The following is a 26391-nucleotide window of genomic DNA, read 5'->3' as shown; positions in this document are numbered from 1 at the left end:
CCCCTGGGTGGGCTCGAGCCACCAACCTTCCAGTTAACAGCCGAACGCGCTGACCAATTGCGCCACAGAGACAGGCGCTGCCGTGGGCTGCACCATCGCTTAGTGATTTTATAATTCAGCCTCCCCGCCTAGAATGACAATTGTCGTCGATCAGTTTTACTTTACTATAATCAAGCCTGGGAGATGTGTTGTGGAGATACCGGGGACAGTCTGGAGACACATCCATGTCACGAGCTTTCTAACTCCGGGGCCGGCGCCCTTCCAGCCTTTCAGTGTTTTGCCTGTTCCCGAGTTCTCTCCTTGGCTCGCAGGGGAGAAGGGGTTTGAATTCCTGATGTGCAGGAACGACAATTCTTTCAATGTCTCAGATCAGTTCATGTGCCGAGAACATCAGAGTCAACCTCCCGGCCTCTTCAATAAGGGGACGGTGTCTGGACTGTCTCTGCTCAATCGGACCGGTCATCTTTCATTCTCCTCTAAATCCGCTTCCCAAAGTGTTTCTAAAGGTTCACGAAGCTGGAGACTGGGATTTCTGTTTTGCTTCATGAACATTTGAACATTTTTCCATTTCCTAACTGACAATATTTTGCCAAAATCTCTTCCAATTGTACGCCTTGCCTCATGTCCAGGGATGAGGAATTTCCATTTTGGGGAGACATTCCCAAGGTGGAGAATGTTCGCTTTGGAGCAAAGAAGGAAAACTGGAGATTTCCTGGGGCTGTTAGTCACGATGGAAGAAGAAGCGGTGGGAATGAGCAGTTTAATGATCAGAAGAACCAATTGCCACTGACCAGAGTCAGTTACCAGAGGACAGGGATTGAAGTTCTTGAATGAAAAGCAGCACTTGTGCCGAATAAACAGAGAGAATACTGCAGAAAGCCAACGGGTCGAGCAGCATCTGTGGAAAGGGAAACAGAGCTGACGTTGTGAGTCTGGTACGTTGTTTGTTCAGAACCCGAGATTCCTGCATGGCAATCAATTCCCAGACATGAGAAAACGGGTCTTTATTGAGACGGGTTTTGTGAAGTTTGAGCGATAATGCAACCAACAGGAAGTCATTAAAAATCGCCAGCGAAGAAAGCATAGCCAGCAGGTTACCACCCTGGGCGGGGGAGCCCCAAAGGATCTCTACGCCAACACCTTAAGTGTTCGGCCACAACTGCACGCCCAAAGTTTTGGTCTAAACTTTCTCATGGAATAGTTCTAACAGGAAAGGTGAGTATTGGGATTGTCCTGTCCGCGCCATAGCCCCAACGGTTCCTGTTGCCCTGGATTTGATCAGGACAGAGGAGGCTGATGGGAGATCGAATTGAACTAAACACATTGTTGAGAGATAGAGCGGCTGGGAAGGATCCATTCCCATGCGTAGAGAGATTAATAATCAGGGCCGAAAATAAGGAGCCACTTCAAGAAATTTGGGGTTCATTCAGCAAAGCTAATGTATGACTGTTCACAGAAAATTGTGATGAAAGTCTCTCGAGTTATTTTGATGAGAAGTTTTGATGATGCTAATACAATCGATAGGATGAACGTAGATTGGTCAATGTATTTGGTGACAGTTCTGTTCTAGCCCTGTGAGCGAAACCTGGATCTGAAGGAGTAGAAGGGACATTAACAACATCGATCTGAAATTGGACACGTGACAAGAAACAGAGCCATCATGAACAGTTGGCTTTTGAACTGGAGAAGGTTTCTCGTGAAATTCGCTTGAGGCTTGAGGTATGCAAGGTCAAGATAATTTAGGTAAAACACGGAAACGCTATCCTCATTAGCAGACAGTGAAAGGATTACAAGACACAAATTAAACATTTTCGACAAGTGATACAGGGGACTGGGAAGATAAGTATTATAAACTGTGAACAGCAAAGTTCTGGAGCACAACACTTACATTCAAAGACCGAAAACATCCAGGTCCTGATTAATCAGATTGCATTGTAGTGCATTTTTGCAAAGCATCCACTTGCAATGTCCTACAAAAGAGTGACAAAACCCATCCCTGTCAGCCCAGGATAGAAAATCCGAAGGGATGACCGTTTGCTGATTTTCTGAAGATTCACAGAGCTTAGACTGGGTTTTGGTGATTGTTTCTTTTCCACTCCCAGGAGCCGCATTGGTTGAGGCGTTGAGTTGGGGAGAATAAAATGTGCCCGTGAGCAGCATGTGGGGCTATTTCAGCTTCCCCTCATCTGACTGCGCTGTGAGTTGACTCCGATGTTCTCAGGGACATTTACTGACGCGAGACAGTGAAAGGATTCTCATTCCCGCAGATCGGGAATTCAAACCATATGCCGGCTTCAGGACAATGCGAAGATTAATTGGGGTGTGTGAAGAAGCTGTGAGCTGCATTTCAAACAGGTAGGTGGAGTCAGATGCATCATCCATTGCGCCCCGGCCCTGTGCGTATCTCACGCCACCATGCTGCAGAGTTCTGACGTTAACACGGACATGCGCAGCAATGGGTTCATTCACAAGGTGAACAACCAAAGATAATCACCGTCACTGATTCCCTTCCACAGGCCCAACTTTGTGAAGTAGTATCTTTCACTGGCAAAGGAAACACCCTTGTCCTCAGGTGCCTGCTTCATTTCGATCACGATTTCAAGCCCCTCACTCTTCTAGTCTCATTTCCAAACACTTTGCTCATAGCCTCAAAAGAAGCTCTGCGGGTATCTGCTTGCTCCACCCGAACAGGCAGTGGGTTGCAGATTCCCACCAGTCCCAATTTGAGTGAAATATTTTTCCCCCTCCACTGATTTGAATCTTAAAGAAGAAGCCGGGGAGCAAACTCCCTTTCTTTTCGACGACATTTCTCATTTTGTACTCGGAAGGGTTCACACCTGCGTGGGGAAACCGCAATGGATTTCATGTCCATCGCATTAACCACTCGGCCCGCGAATACAGAACCACACTGACAGCTTGACTTCCCAGGTCTGTCTGCCTATGGAGCTGAGAAAGAGTGAATCATCGCAGAGTTTGTTTGAATCCAATCACTTCACAGTGATTCGAAAGGGTTAAATATCGGCACATGGTGTTTGCAGATATTTCGGTGTTTCACCCCAAAAGATGAAATGAACTTTCAGTGAGAAATTGCAGGAGGAACTCAGCAGGTCAGGCAACATCTGTGGAAAGAGAATCAGAGGCAACATTTCAAAATTGTGTTTTCACCGACAGGTACTGTCAAACCTGCCTAGTTTCTCTTTTGGTCTCGTCTTCTCAGCAAACGCAGTCCCTTCCGTTAGACATCAATTCAATTCAGAAACCCCTTTGTGGAGAAGATTTCCGTTTGGGGAAAGTTTTCCTGACGCCATTAAAAGCGCACAGCTTCGAAGCCAAAGAAGGGCAGCGAACACACCGCCCCTGGGTGGGCTCGAACGACCAACCTTTCGGTTAATAGCCGAACGCGCTGACCAATTGCGCCACAGAGACAGGCGCTGACGTGGGCTGCACCATCGCCTGGTGATTTTATAATTCAGCCTCCCCGCCGAGAATTACAATTGTCGTCTATCAGTTTTACTTTTCCATAATCAAGCCTGGGAGATCTCTTGTGGAGATACCGGGGACAGTCTGCAGACACATCCATGTCACGAGGAACTAGCTTTCTTACTCCGGGGCCGTCGCCCTTCCAGCCTTTCAGTGTTTTGCCTGTTCCCGAGTTCTCTCGTTGGCTCGCAGGGGAGAAGCGGTTTGAATTCATGATGTGCAGGAACGACAATTCTTTCATTGTCTCAGATCAGTTCATGTGCCAAGAACATCAGAGTCAACCTCCCGGCCTCGTCAACAAGGGGACGGTGTCTGGACTGTCTCTGCTCAATCGGACCGGTCATCTTTCATTCTCCTCGAAATCCGCTTCGCAAAGTGTTTCTAAAGGTTCACAAAGCTGGAGACTGGGATTTCTGTTTTGCTTCATGAACATTTGAACATTTTTCCATTTCCTAACTGACAATATTTTGCCAAATTCTCTTCCCTTGCCTCATGTCCAGGGATGAGGAATTTCCATTTTGGGGAGACATTCCCAAGGTGGAGAATGTTCGCTTTGGAGCAAAGAAGGATAACTGGAGATTTCCTGGGGCTGTTGGTCATGATGAGAGAAGAAGCGATGGGAATGGGCAGTTTAATGATCAGAAGAACCAATTGCCACTGACCAGAGTCAGTTACCAGAGGACAGGGATTGAAGTTCTTGAATGAAAAGCAGCACTTGTGCCTAATAAACACAGAGAATACTGCAGAAAGCCAACGGGTCGAGCAGCATCTGTGGAAAGGGAAACAGAGCTGACGTTGTGAGTCTGGTACATTGTTTGTTCAGAACCCGAGTTTCCTGCATGGCAATCAATTCCCAGACATGAGAAAACGGGTCTTTATTGAGACGGGTTTTGTGAAGTTTGAGCGATAATGCAACCAACAGGAAGTCATTTAAAATCGCCAGCGAAGAAATCATAGCCAGCAGGTTACCACCCTGGGCGGGGAGCCCCAAAGGATCTCTACGCCAACACCTTAAGTGTTCGGCCACAACTACACGCCCAAAGTTGTGGTCTAAACTTTCTCATGGAATAGTTCTAACAGGAAAGGTGAGTATTGGGATTGTCCTGTCCGCGCCATAGCCCCAACGTTTCCTGTTCCCCTGGATTTGATCAGGACAGAACGCGTTGAACAATTGCGCCACAGAGACAGGGTATGGGCTGCGCTGCACCATCTCTTAGGGTCGGCTATTAGTGAATTCATAATTCTGCCTCCCCGCCGAGAATTGTAATTGTCGTCCACCGCGCAGTCTTGCGAGAGATCCCCGCTTTCTTAACTTGACTTGTGCAAAAAATGCCCGATTAGTCTTCTCAAAAAGCACCTTCGTTCAACGAGGCTGGGCTCCCTGGAGTACCAATGGGACTGGGAACGTGGAAGTGATATGATTGGAGATAACATTGAACAGCTTGACGTGTTTACTTCCCTAATTTTCTTATCCGTATGCCAGTTGACACGTGGCTTGGGCAGTAATGTTATTACACACACTGGAGCAGTGGGATTTGAACCTGAGCCTCAGGGCTCGATGGGAGACTACAGCTGCACCACAAAAGAAATCTCTCGGAAATAGGTCCTCTTCTGTTGAATTAGAGGAAACAGCTTCCTCCTCTTAATGAGACACGACCACTGTACCCTCCGTGCCCATTACAATAAATTGAGCCGTCTCCTGTTGAATGAATGAGTGGGATCCCCTCGCCGAGCTCCAAGAAGCGGGGGGCCAGGCTGGAGGCTGGATTTGCTCAAGGCTTGTATCTATTAACTTATTTAAATGGTACCTACTGTATGGGGCTATGGTTTACATTAAAACCGGAGGATCATGTCAGAGTGTTTGTTTATATTTAGCAGTTGTAGTTGGTAAAATACACTCCCTGGAGGAGCACCTTCTATGATGCTGCATTTCTTGCCTTCTGCCCTTCCCCCATTTGTTATCTCACATCTCGCTTTTACATTTTCGGTCAAATTTAATTTCACATTAATCAGCCTTGGTATTCACTGTGTATTATTAATTAATCTGTTGGATTGTTGAAAAACAAGATTAATGGTGTAATTTCAGTTATGTTGTCTGAGTTTGACATTGAATGTGCAGGTGTCAATGTCAGTAAGTTGTAAAAATAAATCAAGAACTCGTGCTTTTTAAGCAAAAAGACGAGTTCAAGAGTATTACTGGCATTGTCTCCTTTGAGGATGATGAATATAGTCTGACCAAAAAACCATTTCATGCAGTCACCCAGTTTAATTAAAGTCTTTTGGAAAATAATTCTGGCAGGCAAAGATTTATACAACCCAAAATACGGTTGGTAATCATGTGTATTCTTATCTTTTAAGCCGTAACAGATGGTATTGCGTGGCGGTTTGAGACTGAAACTTCGTTGGAAAGAATGTAGATTGATGAGGGAAGTCAAAATGGCAGAGTCTGGGGCCACAATCTATCAGTCTGGCTTGATTGCATGAGTGGTGGTTCTTCAAAAGCACCTTCCAAGCCATGACCTCAACCACCAAGAACAGACAAGTGTGAAGATAGGATTCCGACTGCAAGATATATCGCATTGTTTCTTTGTTATTGACCAAAATGCTGGATCTCACTCCTGAACATTGTTGCAGTCCACATCATATTTGTGAAGCAATTTAAGAGGCAGCTCAGCACCACCTTTTCAAGGTCAGTTTGGGAAGAGTTGTTGGCACAGTCAATGATATTCACATCTCATGAAATAATCAAAGAGCCCAGGGTGTTGGAGACTGTATGTTAGCATGGATAGAGGATTGGCTAACTGCCACAGTTGTGGTAAGGGGCATGATCAGGATGGCAACTTGTAACTACTGGTGTACCACAGGGATCAGCGCTAGGGTCAACATTATTTACAATATATATACGAATTACTTGGATAAGTAAAGTGAATGTACTATTGCTAAGTTTGCAGAAGAGACAGTTGATGTGAAAGCAGGTGGCGAGGATGACATTAGATATCTGGAGAGGGATAAAGACAGGTTCAGCAAATGAGCGAAAGCTTGGCAGATGGGAAAATGAGGTAATGCAGTTTGTCAGGAGGTGAAGAACTGAATATTAAATGGAGAAAAGTTTAGAATAGAGGGATTTGGAATCTCGTCCACGAATCTCTTCATCCAATTTCAGTGAGTAATAGGGAGGCAAATGGGAGGTTGGCCTTTTCAATAGCGTATAAATATAGGAAGGTGATAGTGAACCTATGTAAGGCATTAGACAGGCTACAACTGAATACTGTGAACAGTTTAGGGCCCTTTACCTGACGAAAGATATATTGGCATTGGAGGCAGTCCAGAGAAAGTTGACCATGATGATACCAGGGATGGAAAGAATGTCTTTTGAGGAGAACTGAATAGGTTGGGCCTGTGCTTATTAGAAGTTAGAAGAATTAGAGGTAACCTTATTGTCACGTACAAGATTCTGAGGAGACTTGACAGGCTAGGCGTAGAACAGTGGGTGAGTCTGGGACCAGAGGAAGTAACCTCCAAATAAGAGATTGCATGTTTCGGACAGATAGGAATTTCTCCTGAGGGCAGTAAATCTGTGGAACTTGATATTACAGAGGGCTGTTGAGCCTGGGTTGTTACGTGCATTCAAGGCTGAGATAGTTGTTTTTTTTTAATCAGTAAGCGAATTGAGGATTATGGGACAATGGCAGCAAAATGGAGGAAATGTTTCCCAGAATAATCGTGATCTGAATAAATGGCAGAGTCAACTCAATGGGCTGAATTGAATAGTAAATTGTAAGGAGAAAAAGGATGCAACTGGCAATTAGAGACCAGTCAGTGTTGGGAAGCCTCGAAATTGTAGGGAGTTGGTGGCATTTGGGTATTGTTACTGGATTTAACATCTGGAGTTTCAAATTGATGCTGCTATGGCCCCAATGCAATTTGAAATCAATTTATGTATCTGGAATATAAAGCTCATCGCTGCTTTGGTGATCTTATCAATTATCATAGGTAATTATCTTGTTCACTAATAACCTTTTTTTTAAAGGAAGGAAATCTTCAGTCCTTTCCCAGTTTGGTGAATGTGTCACTCTTGATCCAAACTCATGTGGTTGACTCTTAACTGCCCTCTGAATTGGCACTTGGTTTTTTTGGGAGACAATGTGTCACGTTCCATGAATGAATAAAGAAAAATATTCAGGACAAGGTTGTCAATGTCACTGTCAGTGAAGGGAAGATTGTGATCTAGTGATACTGGTTAAGCAGCCCTGAGATCTCGGTCTTCTGAGAACAAAAATTAAAATCCCATCATGGATGCTCGTGGACTTTATTTTCAACGAATAAAAAGATCTGGAAGTGAGAGTTTGTCTCCGTACTGGCAACCAGGAAACCATTATTGGCTAAGACAATGAATTACAGATGTTGGAGATCAGCAACAAAAGGCACAATTGCTGGGGAAACGCAGCAGGTCTGGCAGCATCTGTGGAGAGAAAACAGTTAATGTTTTGAATACAGCCTAATTTTGAAAAGCCACCGGACTCAAAACAGTAACACTGTCGTCTCCTCATAGATGCTGCCAGAACTGTTGCTTTTATCCAATCATTACTGATTGTTGTGAAAGTGTTCTTTAAGGGAGGGAAATCTGCCATTCACAACCCTACACACGTGTGTGCACGCTCACATCATGTGACTCCAGACCGACGACAATGTGGTTGACTCTCAACTGCCTTCTAGAATGTAGCCAATTGCTCGGTCCAAAGACCATGAGGGATGGTGAGCAAATGTTGGACGGGCTAGCAACAATCCCATGCCTCAAAATATTTTCTTATATTTTATAAAGCATAGGTTAATGAAGGACAAACAAAATAAACTGCTATGGGAATGTCATGCCCAACTAACCTGATTTGCTTGTTGTTATAAGTATTGTTTTAATATTCTCTTCAGAGAGGATATTGGTTCCATCATTGTTGCAATACTGCATGCAATTCTGTGCTTTCTGCTACAGGAAGGGTGTTGTGAAACTTGAAAGGGTTCAGAAAACATTTACAAAGATGTTGCCAGGGTTGGAGGGTTTGAGCTACAGGAAGAGGCTGAATAGAGTGGGGCTATTTTCCCTGGAGATTTGGAGGCTGAGGGGTGACATTGCAGACATTTATAAAATCATGGGGGGCATGGGTAGGGTAAATAGGCAAGGTCTTTTCTCTTGGGTGAGGGAGTCTAAAATTAGAGGGCATAGGTTTAAGATTAATGACAAATGGAGTTTAATATAGATAAGTGTGAGGTCTTACATTTTTCATAGTCAAATCAATGTAGGAATTTCATGGTGAATGGTAGGACCTTAAGGAGTGAAGTGGAACAGAGGGATCTTGGAGTACAGGTTCACAGTTCTCTGAAAATTGAGTCACAGGTTGAAATGTTTTGCCACACTGGCCTGCATCAGTCATGGCATTCAGTGTAAAATACCGAATTAGAGTCGAGATAAGCACACATACCAACAAGCACCAAATCTGTTTCATATACAGTATTTCAAAACAAGAGATGTCGGTTTGCAGGTTCATAGCTCCTAGAAAGTGGAGACATGGATAGACAGGGCGGTGAAGAAGACTTTCAGCATGCTTGCTTTCATCAGTCAGAGCACTGAGAACAGGAGTTGGGATGAATTGTTGCAGCTGTCACAGATTCCACACAACAACATCAAGACGTGACCCTGTCCTCCCCAGACTGACAGTCCCTTTGCAGATCAGGGGGAAGACACCCCTTTAATTGTGATGAACAGAAAGCATGCCATCCTTCAAAAAAAGGGCTGTGTTCACAAATATTTGGACAGAAGAAGGAAGTTGCAGTCTGGGTGAAGATCAATCTTCATTCAGAGAGAGAGGAAGAGCAGCAGCAGCTTCAAAGTTCATGGTCCAACTTCTGAACAGACCTTGTCTGATTTGCAGATATTTCTGCTTGTAATATCGTACTGCAGCATATTGTAGATCTTCAGTAAGAGTGTCAATACTGCACTACAGAGGTCCATTCAACAACTTGAGTCCATGTGAACTCTTCGTGGAGGTATTCAGTCTGCCCAATAACCCTGTTGGTTGACAGTTACATATATATCTACACAAAGATCTTTGGCATTGAGAGGAAATAATGTTCCACAGTAACTAGAATTACGTTCAGATTTTCTATCATGGACTGACTGTGATGACCTTTGCAATCACTTCACAGGAATATTACAAGAGAAGAATTTGGCGGCAGAAATCTCAGACCAAACATCACATCAAAGTCTGACAGTCACTTGATTTACGAGGACGTGGATATTGATGGCCTTGAAAACAAAGGGGAGAAGGTCTGTCTGCTTAGTTAGGTTTTAGACGTCAGTGTGACAGGAAACTCAGAGTCTCACATACCCACACACCAGACTAGTGAGTGGAACAAGCTTCACAGACTGAATGAGAGTATTCCAATTATCAGCGGGTTCACCAGTAACACCACACACATGCTGTAAGCGTGAGCGAGTATTCAACTGATTGTTAAGGTCTGAGACAGACGAGGGCACCTGCCCCATGGAGAAACCGTGGAAATGTGGGGAGTGTGGGAATGGTTTCCCTTCCCCGTCTGCGCTGGAGATTCATCGGCGTTTGCACACTGGGCAGCGGCTGTTCACCTGCACTCAGTGCAGGAATGGCTTCACTCAGTTACACCACCTCCTGGCCCACCAGCGTGTCCACACCAGCAAGAACTCGTTCATCTGTCCTGTGTGTTGGCAGGGCTTCACTCAGTCACACCACATGCTGCCGCACCAGCGGATCCACACCGGGGAGAAATCGTTTGCCTGCTCTGTGTACGGGAAGGGCTACACCCAGTCGTATCACCTGCTGCTCCGATTCCGCGTCCACACTGGGGAGAAGCCGTTCACCTGTCCCATGTGGAGCAATGACTTGTGCGATTCCTCCACCCTGCGCAAACACCAGCGCATCCACACCAAGGAGCGGCCGTTCACCTGTCCATTGTGTGGGAAGGGCTTCACCCAGTCGTGCAACTTGTGGAGACACCAGCAACTTCACAAGTGAGATGGTGCAGGGATTCGGGTTGGATTCTGCTGTTACCATTGCCGAGAGTCACATCTTGAACGCTGTTTCGTGGGTGAAGTGGGAAGGGCAAGGGGTTTCTATATGCTGACGGGCCGCACCCTCACCCACTTTACTTCCAGTGGGGGCTGACCCTCTCTGAGCCTGGGATTGCACCTTCCCTACGGAAACAGTCCACAAAAGCGGCTGAAGTGCAGGTAGATCTGAAATAGATACATTTGTCTCTGTCCCATTGAGTCTCCAGCACAGTCGATCCAATTGGCCTCTGTCAGTGTTTATGCTCCACCTGAGCCTCCATCCACCCCTTCATCAGCATACGCTTTACCCCCTACTCCTCCCCGCCCAAGCCTGTGCCAATTCCTAATCCTAACTTAGACCTGCTATTTATTGCCAATGCATGGTTTCGGTCCCTGTCTGCACCCCCCATTCATGTGTCTATCCAGATACACCTTAAGTGTTGCTAAGGTGCCTCTTTCCACCACATCCACTGGCAATGCATTCCAGGCATCTACCATCTGTGTGAAAAATCTTCCCTTTCAATTCTCCCCCTGACTGTCCCCCTCTCGCCTTGAACCTGTGCCCTCTTGTAGTTGACTCTTCCACCCTGGTGGGGGGGTGGGGGTGGGGGGTGGGGTGGGTGGGGGTGAAGCCTCTGACTATCTAACAGACTATCTGACCCAACACCAAACATCCAAGGAATAATCCACACAGACCAATTTCCTACCCCTATTACTCGACATTTACCCCTGATTAATGTACCTAACTTTCACATTCTTGAACACTGTGGGGCAATTTAAGCACGGACAATCCAACTTAACCTGCCCATCCCTGGGCAGTGGGTAATTTAGCATAGCCACTCCACCCTAACCAATACATTTGGATTGTGAGACGAAACCAGAGGAAAGCCATATCGACACCGGGAGAATGTGCAAACTCCACACAGACAGTCGCCTGAGATTGAAATCGAACCAGTTTCCCTGGTGCTGTGAGGCATCAGTGCTAATGATTAAGCCACCACGCCGCCCCCGTCCAGCCAATCTGTGTGTCTCATCATTTTGTTGAGGTCATCCCTCCGCCTCCATCTTTACAGTGAAAATAGTCTTGGTTTATCCCATCTCTTCTCGTAATGAGACCTCCAGACCAGGTAATGTCCTCGTGAACCTTCTCTATACCCTCTCCCCAGAGCATCCATGTCCTTCTGGTAGTGTGGCGACCGGAACTGCACACAATATTCTGAATGTGACCGGAATAAATAGCTGTAACATAACTTGCCAACTCTTACATTCAAGGCAAACGTGCTTGTGAACCTTCTTGATCACGTTACCCGCCTGTATTGCCACTTTTGCAGATCAATATAGCCAGATCCCTCTCTATGCCAATGCTCATATGTGGTCTGAAATTTATCGTACAATCCGTGTATTTTCTATGTATCTGCAACCAGCTTCACCTTAATTGCATTTCCCTCTTTATCTCTTTCCCCCATCCTCATCCCTCCACATATCAGCATATCATAAGACTATAGGAGCAGAAGTTATGCCATTCGGCCCATTGAGTCTGCTCCACCATTCAATCATGGCTGATAAGTTTCTCAACACCATTCTCCCCGTAACCTTTGATCCTCTTGATACTTAAGAACCTAGTTAGCCCCATCTTAAATGAATTCAATGATCTGGCCTCCATAGCCTTCTGGGGCAGTGAATTCCATAGATACACCACTGTCTGTCTGAAGAAGTTCTCCTTATCTCCGTTCTAATAAGGTCTTCCCTTTACTTGAAGGCTGAGCCCTCCGGTCCAAGTTTCTCCTACCAATGGAAACATTTTCCCAACATCCACTCTGTCTAAGCTGTTCAGTATTCTGTAGGTTTCAATTAGTTCCCTTGTCATCTTCTAAACTCCATTGAGTATAGACCCAGAGTCCTCAAATGTTCTTCATATCTTAAGCATTACACTCCTGGCACCATTCTCATCAACCTCCTCTGAACATGTTCCAGGGCCAGTACATCCTTCCTGAGATATGGGGCCCAATACTGGGTCCAGTACTCCAATTGTGGCCTGACCGGAACCTTATAGACCTTCAGAAGTACATCCCTGCTTTTATATTCAAGTCCTGTCAAAATAAATGCCATTGTTGCATTTGCCTTCCTAACTACTGACTCAGCCTGTAAGTTTATCTTGAGAGAATCCTGGGCTAGAAGTCCCAAGTCTCTTTGCTGTTCGGATTTCTGAATTTTCTCCCCATAATCCTTCTGTTCCAGGGTAGCAGCAGAGACTTCCAGACACACTGATTTGAATTCAGGGATATCCAGGGATCTCAAGAACTGGCAGTATCTCAGGAAGAATCGTTATTCCAGGAGGAGGCAGAGAGGAGCGTGGTGTGCACCTGTAAACTCCAGAACTTCCCTAACTTCACAAGTCAACAATAACTCTTTCTGGACCAAGAAACGAAAGGGCAGATGAGAAACTGTCACACCACAGGAACTGAAATTAGGCCATTCAGCCCATTGAGTCTGCTCCACCATTCACTCATTCTTGAGTATCAAGGGGCTCAAAGGTTACAGGGAGAATGGGGTTAAGAAACATATCGGCCATGATTGAATGGCAGAGCAGATTCAATAGTATAAAAGGCCTAATTTCTGCTAGTTAACCATCCCTGGGAAGAAGGAAGCAACACAATAAGTTGTTTCTTGGGACAGGTAAGGTAATGTTATTTAATAATGGTGTGACAAAAGGACAATTAATTCTGCCTGTAGAAGGAAAGCCCTGACGTAGAGGGGTTCATTGCAGGGCAGGCTGTTTCAAACAGACAGCTAACCCTCAAGGATAAGAAGGTAAACTACAGACCTGAGGTATCCAGCAATGTGAGGTGATGTTGGAGTCTTAAAGAAAAGTCACACCACAGATTTGAAATTGAGGAATCTCCACCAAAATTCAACTCCAGAATGATACAGCAGCAGCAGTACTTAGAAGAATAATGCTGCATCAAACCCCTGGACACTTCCAGAGATGGGCACTGTCGGTGGAAACCCAGTTACATTCAGCCATCAATTGGGTGACAGCCAAGTTTGAGGGGGTGAAGCTGAATGAAATTGAGGGGTTTTATTTGTGGTTGCTCCGTGCAATAAAGTGTAAATCATTGTTTCAGCAGTTGATTCTCTGTGCGGTTTCTGAGTCAGGAGCCAAATTAAGGTGATTCACCCACAACCACACCATGAGGCTGGAATTAATATCAACTCCATTGCATTCAAGAGAATGTCTTCAATACTGTTATAAAGCGAAGGCTGACCACCCCGCAACTCCCCCCTCACCCCGCCCACCACCCTGACCACCCCCACTCTCCAAGATCTCAAACCGAAACGTCCAAAGAGTGGCACATTGCCCTTTAATGTGTAAAGTCAGTGTGATAAGTGATGTAACCTGCTGTAGTGCTAAAAGAAAATCCCTGACACTTTAAAATCAACAATTTCTTTAACCAACTCTCACTGTGAGCAAACTAACAAACTAAATAAATCCGTCCTAACTAATGAGTATTCTGGAATAAATCAAGATTCTTCTGGTATGCTGTTCCAATCAATACATCTCCCACTCAGATATCACAAAATAGAATTTAATCTCCCAGATTACAACCAGGTTATGTGTCTTCCGGAATATTCTCTGCTATCTTCTGTGGGGGATGCCTCCTCCGATTCCTCTGTCAGGAATCCCCTTCTCTATTTTTCAAAATGATGCTTTCTCTAATGACTGAGAGCACCAATTCTTTATGATAGGATTGGTCCTGTTGTCAAAACTTTAGGATTTAAATTTAATAAGTTTTTGGTAGCCAATGGGGCTGATTTAAATTGATTGGTGGAATTGAAAACCTGTTTTCTTGTCCTGCTAACTGTACAGCCCTTTGATACAAATGTTTCAGTTCAGGTGCTTTCTGTTGTGATGATGCTGCTCCTTTAAGAAGATTATGTTGTTCTTGGTTTATTTTCAGGAGGGTTGTAAAAGGCAGAGCTTCTCATTCGTCTAGAATTAAGGATTTCACTAATGGTTAACAGATACTGGCTAAGGCAACAATCAGGGAAAAGGGTTTGACATTTTATTTTCTAAAACACTTCGACAATGAAAGGGCAGTTGTCCCATTCTTTTCCCCTGGTTTGGGTTTTAGCAAGCAGTCTGTCTGACGCGACTGCAGGAAGAGATGTTTCCTGATTCAACAGATGTTTCTGGCTGACTCTGAAGCTTCAGGGAAAATAGTACTGGCGTATTCAGCCTCTCCCTGTTGCTCAAACCTTGCAGCCCTGGCAACATCCTTCCAAACCTTTTCTGAACCCTTTCAAGTTTCACAATGTCTTAAAAAGACGTCAACTTTGCTCGACTAATGTGGGAGAATTTTCTGCACGACGCGTTGTGTCTGAAAGAGCCCTCCCCTGTGCTGTGACAGAGCTGCAGTGACTTTCAAAAGCCTGACAAATGTTGTTATCAGTCAAAGATTCATTGGGAGAAGCTTTTCAATCACATCTGTAAATGGAGAAAGTGTTTTTAATAATGAGACATGAATAAAGGCTGCATTAATTTTTTGTTCTGAAGATTTACTCATACATCTCAAAACAGAGCTTATGAACCCGGTCACAAGAAGTCTACGGGAATATAAGACACCAATGCCTATTTCCTGACCAGGACCGACTTAACATAGAAGACATGGACATTTTAAATGAATGGGGTGCCATTCGTTTTAAGATCAGGTGAACTTAAGAGGCACAGCATTGGCTTAGAAATGAGAGATCCTTGACACATAAACACACAGCCAAAATTATCAATGCCATTATTATCAAATTAGAATTTAGGCTGGATAGGCTGGGATGTTTTTCCACTGGAGCAGAGGAAGTTGAGGGGCAATATTTTCAAACCATGAGGGGTAGAGGTGGCCTAATGGTAGCTGTCTCTTCCCTAGGGGGAGGATTTCAAGAGCAAGGATGCGTTTTTATGGTGAGAGGAGAAAGATGGAAGAAAAGATGTTGGACAAAATATTTACAGAGTGTAGTTCGCCTGGGGAAACAGCTGCCAGTGGAAGTGGTTGAAGCAGGTACATTAACAACATTGAAAAGGTGTTTCAAAAAATACATGGATAGGAAAGCTTTAGAAGGATATGGGCCAAGTGCAGGGAAATGGGGTTAATGTTGACAAACATTTTGGTCAGCATGGACGGGTTTGGGCTGAAAGGCCTGTCTCTGTGCTATAGTACTCGATGACTGGCGTCTCTTTGTCACTCTGACAGTGTTGAGTTTCCACATGAACCAAGGAAAAGTGAGGACTGAAAATGCTGGAGATCAGAGTTGAGAGTGTGATGCTGGAAAAGCACAGCAGGTCAGGCAGCATCCGAGGAGCAGGAGAATCGATGTTTCAGTCATAAGGACATCCAGATGAATATCTCACTAAATCATGCTGAATAAAATCTGATCTCATTCGTCAACTCTGAAGTGGAGGTGCTGGGGGTGGACCGGTCAGGAGTCACACAACACCAGGTGACAATCCCAATAGATTGATTTGAACTCATGAGCTTTCGAAGCACTGTTCCTTCATCAGGTGAATTGATGATGGAGCAGCACTGATGAAGGAGCAATGTTCCAAAGCTTGGGATTTCAAATAAACCTGTTGGACTGTAACCTGGGGTTGTGTGACTTCTGACTTCTTCAACTGTGCATTCATGTTGAACTTGATGGGATACTTTATCCAACTCGGAGTAGTTAAATCATATCGCTTGCAGGGGTTCATTTGAAACCTTCCCGGAGGTGAATTCAACAAGATTGAATAATTCAAAGTTACTCAATTCTAAACTTACATCAGGACCGGTAGTCATAGAGAGGTGAAGCGCGGAAACAGATCCTTCAGTCCAACTCGTCCATGCTGACCAGATATTCTAAATTAATCTAGTCCCATTTGCCAGCACTTGGCCCAAATCCCTCTAACCCTTTCTATTCATGTCTCCAACCAAATGTCTTTTAACTTCTGTAATTCTACAAGCCTCCTCCACTTCCTCTGGCAGCTTATTCCATACACGCACCACACTCTGCATGAAAAGTTTTCCCTTTAGGTCCCTTTTAAATCTTTCCCCTCTCACTCTAAACCTATGCCCTCTAGTTCTCACAACATCATGATAAATCATTTCTGATGGAGATGTCAACTTTTCGGGTAGAACCCTTCTTCAGTCCTGAGGGATAATACCTGAAATGCTGACTTCTCCACCTCCTGGTGCTGCCTGCCTTGTTGTGCCCAGCCTCCTGTTTGTCTATTTTAGATTCCAGCATCTGCAGTTTTTTTATTTTGTCTCTAACAAATGGTGGAGCAGATTCGATGGGTCAAAATAGCCGAACTTCTGCTCCAATGGTCTTGTGATCTTCGGTTTGTGCGGGTCCTGGGCTCAATGAGCAGCAGCGCCCACTGGAAGCAATGTTCACAGAATCATAGAATCCCTGCAATGTGGAAACGGGCCCTTCTGCCCAACAAGTTCAGACCGACCCTTTGAATAGTAACTCACCCAGACACATTCTCCTACCCTATCACTCTGCACTTACCCCTAACTAATGCACCACACCTACACACAATGGGACTATTTAGATTGGCCAATTCGCCCAAATATGCGCATGTTTGGACTTTGGAAAGACACTGGAGCACGCGGAGGAAACGCACACAGACACGGGGTGGTGGGGGATAGTGCAAACTCTACACAGACAGTCACCCTGAGGATGAAATCTGCGTCCGTGGTGTTATGAGGCAGCAGTGCTAACCAATGAGCCACCACCACTCCCAACCCCCCTCCCCCAGGAGAAAACAAAAAAGCCTATCAATTCTCCCACTGCACCCACTGTCAGAAAGGGCAGGAGGTTCAGTCCTGGGGGTGACCCTCAGCAGTGTTACCGGCAGAATCTGATTGTTGCGAGCATTGGTTCCTCCGCTGGTGCTTGTTCAAGCTGCAGGACATTGTGAATCTCTGCCCACATTCGGGGCAGGCAAACGGCCTCTCCCCAGTGTGTACCCGCTGGTGCGTCAGTAGAGTGGAGGAGACAGCAAAGCCCTTCCCGTACTAGAGGCAGGTGAATGGCCTCTCCCCAGTGTGGACCCACCGGTGTGTCAGCAGGTGGGAGGCCTGGGTAAAGCCCTTCCCGCACACAGAGCCGCTGAAGGGCCTTTCCCCAGTGTGGACCTGCCGGTGCTTCAGCAGGTCGGAAGAGCGTGTAAAGCACTTCCCGCAGACAGAGCAGGTGAATGGCCTCTCGCCGGTGTGGACCCGCCGGTGGGTCAGCAGGTCAGAGGAATCGCTGAAGGCCTTCCCACATTTGAGGCAGGGGAAGGGCCTCCCCACTGTGTGCACCCGCTGGTGCCTCATCAGGGCAGAGGAATCATTGAAGGCCTTCTCACACTTGAGGCAGCTGAAGGGCCTCTCCCCTGTGTGAACCCGCAAGTGCCTCAGTCGGGCGGAGGAATCACTGAAGGCCTTCCTGCATTCAGGACAGGAGAATGGCTTCTCTCTGGTGTGACTGCGCCGATGTGTCTCCAGGGCAGACGGGACACGGAAGCCTTTCCCGCAGTCGCCACACTTCGATGGTTTCTCCATGGCCGAAGCTACAGTTGCACACAAACTCGTGTATGTCCCCTCCCTGCCTTGAACTCCTCTATCCAGCCAGATAACTGATTCAGGCTCCACACTCAGTGCGTTGCTGCAACAGTAGGGTCTCTCTTCCAGTCCCACTGATGCTGAAAACGTACTGAAACAGGAACCAATTGGATCATAGTTGAAAATTGTTGCAGTCCCGATGGATTGAGTGGCTCATAAATGCTGGAGAATCAGAGTCAAAAACTATGGGTCAGGCAGCATACGAAGAGCAGGAGAGTCAATGGTTCAGGCATAAGCCTGAAATGTGTTGATTTTGAAACTTCATCTTCAGATCAAATACTCTGAAAAGAGATTACAAAAGTCATCACTGTCAGTCCAGGGTAGAAATTCAGAACTAGCAATTCTACTTTCTACAGAACATTCTTTTCTTTTGTTATTCCACAAAACTGAAAGCACCATCCCACTCTCTCTCTCTCTCCCTCTGTTTTCACTCCATTCTAATTCTCCTGAAAGTGCTGATTCAGGATCTGACAGTGACAGAAGAGCAAAACAGTCACAACTGACATCTCTCTGAATTTTGGAGACCTCCACCTGAAAATTAATATCTTCCACGATATTGGGATACTATTGAGAGTGAGCAGGTCTGATTTTAGGAAGCAAAAATATAGTGTGTACATTCAGGATTAACCTGCAATTCAGCTTCTTGACAAACAACCAAACACAAAATGGTTAACGTGCCCCCACGGGGGTGGGGGAGTTTTGGAATGAGACATTAAGGCAATGATACGAGAGAGAAACTGAACAGACTGAACTCGCAAACCAGAGTCATCTGGATATACAGCACAGACAAAGGCCCTTTGGTCCAACTAGTCTATGCTGACCAGATATCCTCACCGAATCTCGTCTCATTTGCCAGCATTTGGCCCATATCCTTCTAAACCCTTCCTATTCATATACCCATACGGATGCCTTTTAAATATGTTAGGATTATGCCAGCATCCACTACTTCCTCTGGCAGCTCTTTCCTTACATGCACCATCTTCTGCATGAATTGCCCCTTAGGTCCCTTTTAAATCTCCCCCACCCCCCTTCCCTTCAAACCTATTATTCTCTAGTTCTGTACTCCCAGAGAAGTGACCTTGTTTATTTACCCTATCCATGCCTCTCTTGATTTTATAAACAATGGAAGCATCAACGGCTCAGGGCGGGGATGGGGGGGGGGGGGGGGGGGTAGGTGGGAGGGGGGGGAGGGGAAGGAAGCCGAATGTGCTGGAGCCAATATGGAAGAAGAGGACACAAAACCTTGAAGTTGCAATGAGGAATACTGCATGTGCTGTACTTGTACCTGTTGCATTTATTTGTGGGAATCAAGTGCATTTTAAAAATAAAAACATACAAGATATCTACCTCTCCCCTTTCCCAATCTCCCAATGCTGTTCTGGACACAGAGTGAGAGAATTGGGAGCAGGAGTTGGCCATTTGGTCTTTTGAGCCTGCACCAGCATTGAACAGATCGTAACTGGATATGAATATACCTACAGCCAGGTGGATAGACTGGGATTTCTTTCACTGGAGCAGAGGAGATTGAGAGGTGATGTTATAGAGGATTATAAAATCATGAGGGGTACAGATGAGGTGAACGGCAGGTCTCCTTTTACTAGGGTGGGGCTTTCAAGATTAGGGAGCAAATTTTGAAGGGGAGAGGAGAAAGATTTTAAAAAAGACATGAAGAGCTCCATTTTTTTCACACAGAGAGTGGTTTGTGTGGATGGGTGTCCAGAGGAAATGGTGGATGCAGGTACAGTTACAATGTTTAATAGACATTTGGAAAAGCACATGAATAGGAAATGTTCAGAGGGATATGGGCCAATCACTGGCAAATGGGACTAGTTGGGTTTGAAAACATAGTCAGCATAGACTAGTTGGACTGAAGGGTCTATTTCTGTGCTGTATGACCCTGTAGCTGTTCTGTACTGGTCTTAAAACCATTTTCTTGGAAATCCAAGATGGCGGTGGTTTGAGTGGTCTGCTGTGCTGGGTTCTGTGCCATACCCCCGGAAAGGTGGACCTTTACCCCCTCCCCCCCAACTCATTAACCATCTGTAAGAGAAAAAAAATTGCAAATAGAAATTTACTGAACATCTGGAGCTGCTATAATTGTGGTTTGACAGCTTTAAGACCAGAATGAAAGCAAATGAAGGAAAGGAGCCGACAGGGGTGCAGCAGGCAGGGCACTCCCCTACTGCATTGGGGGTGCCTGGAGCCATTGCTCAAACTCCCAGGGCAGTCCCTTTGGGTTTAATGGGGCAGCAGTAGTTACTCTCGGAGATGGCAAACTCTGAGATAAGATTGAAGCAGCAGTGGAACCAGTATCTACCACGCTGGAAAAGCATAAACAGAAAATTCAAATGTTGGACCGAAGAGAATAGGCAGTGGAGGAGAGGACCGTGGCATCGGAGACCGTGGCGGAGGTCTCAGGAGGAAGGATCTGAACGCTCGAAGACCAGGTTCGGGTCCTTCAGGAGCAAGTGGACGACCTGGAAAACAAAAGTAGAAGAAAAATCTTACAGCTCGTGGGTCTTCCGGAATGCAAGGAAGGTGAAGACCTCGTTGGATTCCTGGGGCTGGAGTTGGAGTCGGGTCTGTTGAGTGTGGGGCGGGCCCGCTTGATCGAAATGCGGTCAGGGCCGGACCCAAGCCCCCGCACGGTCCGAGTGCAACTCCTGCATTATAAAGAAAAACAGTTCGTGATTGAAACAGCAAGAAGACTGGTAAGAGATCCAGAGGCCTTAATGCACAAAGGCTCAAGAATAATGTGTTTTCAGGACTTCAAGGGAGCCTGGATTAAGAACAGAAGAGCATTTGATGAAGTTAAGAGAAAATTAAGGGATCTGAACATTCAATATTAATTGAGGTACCTGGCCGTGTTGCATTTCTCTCATGGAGGGACGGTATATAATTTTGATTCAACAAAAAAGGCGAAGGGCTTTGTGAATTCACTGAATTAAAGGACTCAGGTCGGGGTGAAGGCGGGACATCATTACAGACAATGTTACTTTTTGCCCCTTTTTGTTGTGGTTATCGGCTTCATATGTACTGCCTTCATGTAAAACTGGAATTATTTAGTAAAACGGTCGGTTAGGTATTGTCTGAGGCCTTTTTTTCACTGCTGTCCTTTTGTTTTTGGATTGGGGTGGCGATATCTGTGGTTAAGATGTATGGAAAAGGGGTGTGGGGAGATGGGCAACCATTGTTAACTCTCAGAATGTAAATAACATGCTTTTTTCAATCTGTGAATTGCCTGGCGCTTGGGGCACAGCCTCAGCGGGAAGGAGCCGGGATGGTGGCAAGGGTGGGGTGGGGGGGGGGTGAGTTCTCTCGATAATTGGGGTTATTTGAGTGTTTGCTTAAGTTATATGTGGTTGTTAGATTTTTATTTATAGTAGTTTTTTAATAGGAGTAGTTTTTAGACTTTATCCAGTTAATGTCTTTGCCGCTCACCACACCTCAGATAAGCTTCCTCCTCTTGGATAACCACAGGCTGCCCTGGATGACCATGGCTACTGATTCATTCAGGTGGTGCACCTGGAATGTAAAAGGGAGCCATTCCCCCATTAAAAAGATGCTGTTAAGCCCTAGAAAGGAAAGGGTGGACATCACCCTGCTGCAAGAGACACATTTAAATGATAAGGAACATCTAAAACTGCAGCGGGGGCGGGGGGGGGGGGTTATGATAGGGTATTATTCTCCTCCTTTAGCTCCAAGTGTAGAGGAGTGGCTATACTGGAAAGAATGAACCTCCCTGTCCAGGTAATTGAGCAAATTAAGGATGAACATGGATGGTCCATCATTCTTACAGCTCTAACACATGGAGAAGAGTATGGCGTCCTGAATGTATATCGTCCCCCGGTGCACCCTCTTAAATTTCTAATTGATGCAGTTGCTAAATTAATAAGTCTAGGGTGCGCCGCATGGTCATTGGAGAAGATTTTAATCGCCTAATAGATCCCGAGGTAGACAGGGTGCCAAGGGGCCAGGCAGATACACCTACACAACCTAAGCAGTTGGTGGACATGTGCGAGGAGTTGGGATTAGTGGATGTGTGGAGACATCTCCACCCTAATGGAAGAGACTTTACTTTCTCTTCCAACCCACACAAGTACCACATGGGAACTGACACTTTTTAATGCCATTGGATTGCTTGAACAGAACATTGGCTTGTGAAATTGGCAATATAGGTGTCTTGGACCATGTGCCAGTGTATTTAGATGGTAAAGTCAAGGGTGGTGGAATGGATGCACAGCACTGGTGCATGGACCCATTCCTGTTAAGGGGTAGCAAATCCGTTGAGTACAGCAGAAGAGAGTTCAAGGCCTTCTGGGATATCAACCCAGGTACGGCCAGTAATCCAGCAATACTGTGGGAGGCCACTAAGGCATATTTATGAGGCCTGATTATTTCGTATTCCAACAAATGGAAGGAGACAGAGGGAGGAGCAAAATCAGATGCTGGAGACCCGGCTGCAGATAGCTGTGGAAGCATATTTTAATAGGCCTTCTCTGGTCAAACTGCAGCTCTCCGGACTGCTCTCAACTCATTGCACACACAGGTGGCGAAAAAAGGGTCTCCTTTGCTGAACAAAGATTGTTTGAATTTGGAGATAAGCCAAGTCGATATCTGGCTAGAAAGAAAAATGCTTCCCAATCTTTTATGTCTGTTAGAGAGAAGGCTGGCACAGTTACCAGTGAGTTGAAGAAGATCAATGTTAGATTTATGGAATACTTTGCACAGTAATATCTGTCAGAGGGAGACGAACACGGTGCAGCGAGGATGCAGTCCTTTTTTGAGGACCTGCACCTCCCCAGTATAAAGGCAGAACAGGTTTCCCTGTTGAATGGGCCTATTACGATACAGGAGGTGCAGGAAGCAATAAAGCATCCCACTGGGGTCAGATAGATTCCCAAGTGAATTCTATAAGGAATTCATAAATGTATTTGTGGAGCCGCCTCTGGGGATGTATTGCTGTTCATATACACAGGATTGTCTTCTGCACTCTCTTAAGGAGGCTAATATCTCCCTCATTTTAAACGAGGGGAAAGAGCCTGAAGAATGTGCTTCACACAGACCCTGTTGAATGTAAATTTTAAAATTGTTACCAAGATGCTGGGCCTGAGGTTGTAAAATGTGTTGCGCTAAATTATGAAAGATGAATAGACGGGTTTTGTCAAGGGCTGTAGCTCCTCCAACAATATCAGGAGGGTACTGACCATAGTGCAGGTATGCCAGCAAAGATTGATCCCGGGTTCAGTGTCTCCCTAGACGCAGAAAATGCGTTTGACCAGATAGAATGGCCGTACCTATTTGGGATCCTACAGCGTTTTGGTTTGGGGGGATCCTTTGGTCGATGGGTGGTGGAGTTGCATAATGATCCTAAGGCAAACATCATCACAAACTGCACTAAGTCAGATAACTTTAATACTGGGAGAGGTAGTCGACAGGGGTGTCCTCTTTCACCGTTGCTAATTACCTTGGCAATTGAGCCATTAGCTGGGGCTGTCAGGAGGTATCCTGAAATAGTGGGGCCAGGGGTGTGAATGGGCGGGAATAAGATCACCCTATAAGCTAATGAGATCCACTTCTTCTTGGCCCATCCAGAGGAGTCCGTTCCTCGATTGATTCAAACAATTAATGTATCTGGAGTTTATCGGGCTGCGGGATCAACTTTACAAAATCGGAAGCCGTGCCAGTGGGGGGTATTAATGGAGGTGCCTGATCTGAAGGATGGAATGAAGTTCCTGTTTAGACGGTCATCAAAAGGGTTTTTGTATTTGGGAATTTTTATTACCCCTGCCTTCCACCAGCTGTATAAAGCTAACTATGTACAATTACTGGAGAGGATAAAACGGGGGGTGGGGGGGTGGGCGGGGGGGTCGTGGTGGTAGTGGACCTTCTCGACTTGGAGATATCAAATAAGTGCTTTGTTAGCAAATGTGGGTGACTGGGCACGGGGGGATTCAGGGTCGATTTGGCTTGACATTGAAGCCTTGCAGTGTCCTAGTTAATCTATTATTCATGGATAAGATGAAATCCGTGACCGAGCAGTGTAAGAGTCCAATCACTTTAAATACGGTGAAAGCCTGGAAGATAATGAGGCAAGACAAGGGCAATTGGCTGAAGACCTCGCCATTTACCCCATTGGCGGGAGCCCAAGGATTTCAATCTGGGGCAATGAACTCTGGCTCTAAGTCATGGGGGAATAAGGGAATCTTCTGTCTGGGAAACTTAATTGAGGCGTAGATCTTCATGTTATTTAGCCAGCTAAGAGAGAAGTATGGATTGTCTAATAGGAACGTTTTCCGGTACTTTCAGGTAAGGGATTATATGCAGAGGAAGACCACGCTCCTGGCTCAGCTTTACAGGCCACATGTGGAGTAAAGAGTGCTCCGGTGTACGGGTGCTCTTTCAGTTAGTATTTTGCATCACTTACAGAAGGGATGTGCCTTTGGGATGTGGAGGGACTCTGTAGGACATGGAATCGGGAGCTAGGAGAGGATATTGCATTGAAAGTATGGGAAGATATATGGGAAAACGTAAGGAAAATTTCAATATGTAACAAAGCAGAGGTCATGCAATTGAAGATTTTACACAGGGCTCATTTGGCGCAAGAAAGGCTAGCTAAGTTCAAGAGAGGAGCGTCACCAGGGTGTCCCAAATGTAAAATTAGTATAGGCATTCTCCCACACTGTTGTAAGATCCAGAGATACTGGAGTGCTTGGTAAGAACATCCTGAGGATTGAAGTTCTTTTGCGGTTGCCAAATTTGCTCTCTCTGGGGGAACACGGGAAGAGACTGTGTAACATTCTTACCCACTGTGCGAGGAAGCACATTTTAATGAATTGGCCATTAGAAATGCCCCCAGGTCTTATGGGGTGGCATATGCTGGTGATGGAGCATCTCCCCCAAGACTACCTCACAAATATGGTGCACCACAAAACGGAATAATTTTACAAGACATGGCGGCCCTTTCTAAATTATATTGATGCAGACTTTTCCGCAATATTAATTAGGGGTGTGGTACAGCCATGGGAATCAGTCTGGGCACCCGTGGGGTCCTGTGAGGGGGAGATTGGGGGAAAAGAATATTGGGAAAATGACTGGTGCTTACAGGATTGGGAGCCTCAGTGGAGGTGTGGTGAGTGAAATAGAATAAAGTAATATGATATAATCTAAGTTAAGTTAATGTGCATTCAGTTTACTTTAATTTTTATTTAATTTGATTATAGTTTAGCTTAAGCTCAGCAGATATGGTTGTTCTGGTAGGGTAGTAGGTAGTTCATTATTAATAGCATTGTGATATGACATTGTTGTATTGCCTCTATCCTTCTGGACTTTGGTTTAGTTCTTTTCTGTGTCTAGATGTTTTGTAAAGGATTTGAAAAAGTTTCCAATAAAATATTTTTAAAAAATCTTGCCTTCTCCCATAACTAATTTTGACATTTAAAAGTCAGATGAACTCAGCAGGAAGACATTTCTGAACTCAATTTCTCTTGCTAATATACCATTTGCCTTGGTCATTGCTTGCTGCACCTGTGTGACAACTGGCATTGACTGGAGTAGAAAGCCTGAGTAGAAGGCAGCTGAGGCACCTTTGTACATCCACACATCATTCCTGATGAAGTGCTTGTGTCCAAAATGTTGACTCTCCTGCACCTCGGATGGTGCCTGACCTGCTGTGCTTTGTCAGGACCACACTTTTCAACTCTGATCCCCAGCATCTGCAGTCCTCACTTGCTCCACATCCCAATATATCATCATTTAAACAATGCATCTCCTCTCTGCTTTTATTTCACAGGAAAGGCTACAACTGCACACTGTGTTACTGCATTTGCCATGTGATTGCCAATTAAGACACAGACCTGAACCAACTTTGCTGAAAGTCGAGTTGAACACGAGAATGAAAAAATATAATGTAAAAGGGGGTGAGAAAAGTGTGTTGTACTCACAGATGTTGAATAGAGGAAAGAGGTTGCAGTTGGGGTAAGGCTCAATCTTCATTCAGAGAGAGAGAGGAGCAGCAACGGCACCAACACAAACTCATGATCCAACTTCCGCATTCAGACAATGGGGCAGGCTCCTTTCGGTCCTCCAGCACTTTCCATTGGCCCATCAAAACAATGTCGCGCGTCGTTTCCGCTGACAGCAGACAGCATGCGCAGTATTTTGCTGACACCAAGAAGCATGCCCAGTGCTTGC

General features: G+C 45.5%; 1 long non-coding RNA gene and 1 other non-coding gene across 2 annotated transcripts; both read right to left on the bottom strand.

Annotated features, from left to right (window-relative positions):
* Window positions 1–3352: 3352 nt before the first annotated feature.
* Window positions 3353–3426, bottom strand: trnan-auu (transfer RNA asparagine (anticodon AUU)). The gene has a single exon. It is a non-coding gene; the product is annotated as a tRNA-Asn (tRNA).
* Window positions 3427–18187: 14761 nt separating this feature from the next.
* LOC140461139 (uncharacterized) lies at window positions 18188–21717 on the bottom strand. Its single transcript, XR_011954471.1, has 3 exons — window positions 21640–21717; window positions 20707–20861; window positions 18188–18479 (listed from the first exon to the last, which is right to left on the bottom strand). It is a non-coding gene; the product is annotated as an uncharacterized lncRNA (long non-coding RNA).
* Window positions 21718–26391: the final 4674 nt, after the last annotated feature.

Source organism: Chiloscyllium punctatum, chromosome 36, assembly GCF_047496795.1.
Source record: "Chiloscyllium punctatum isolate Juve2018m chromosome 36, sChiPun1.3, whole genome shotgun sequence".
Taxonomy (NCBI): Eukaryota; Metazoa; Chordata; class Chondrichthyes; order Orectolobiformes; family Hemiscylliidae; genus Chiloscyllium; species Chiloscyllium punctatum.
This window is presented reverse-complemented; position numbering and strand designations above follow the sequence as displayed.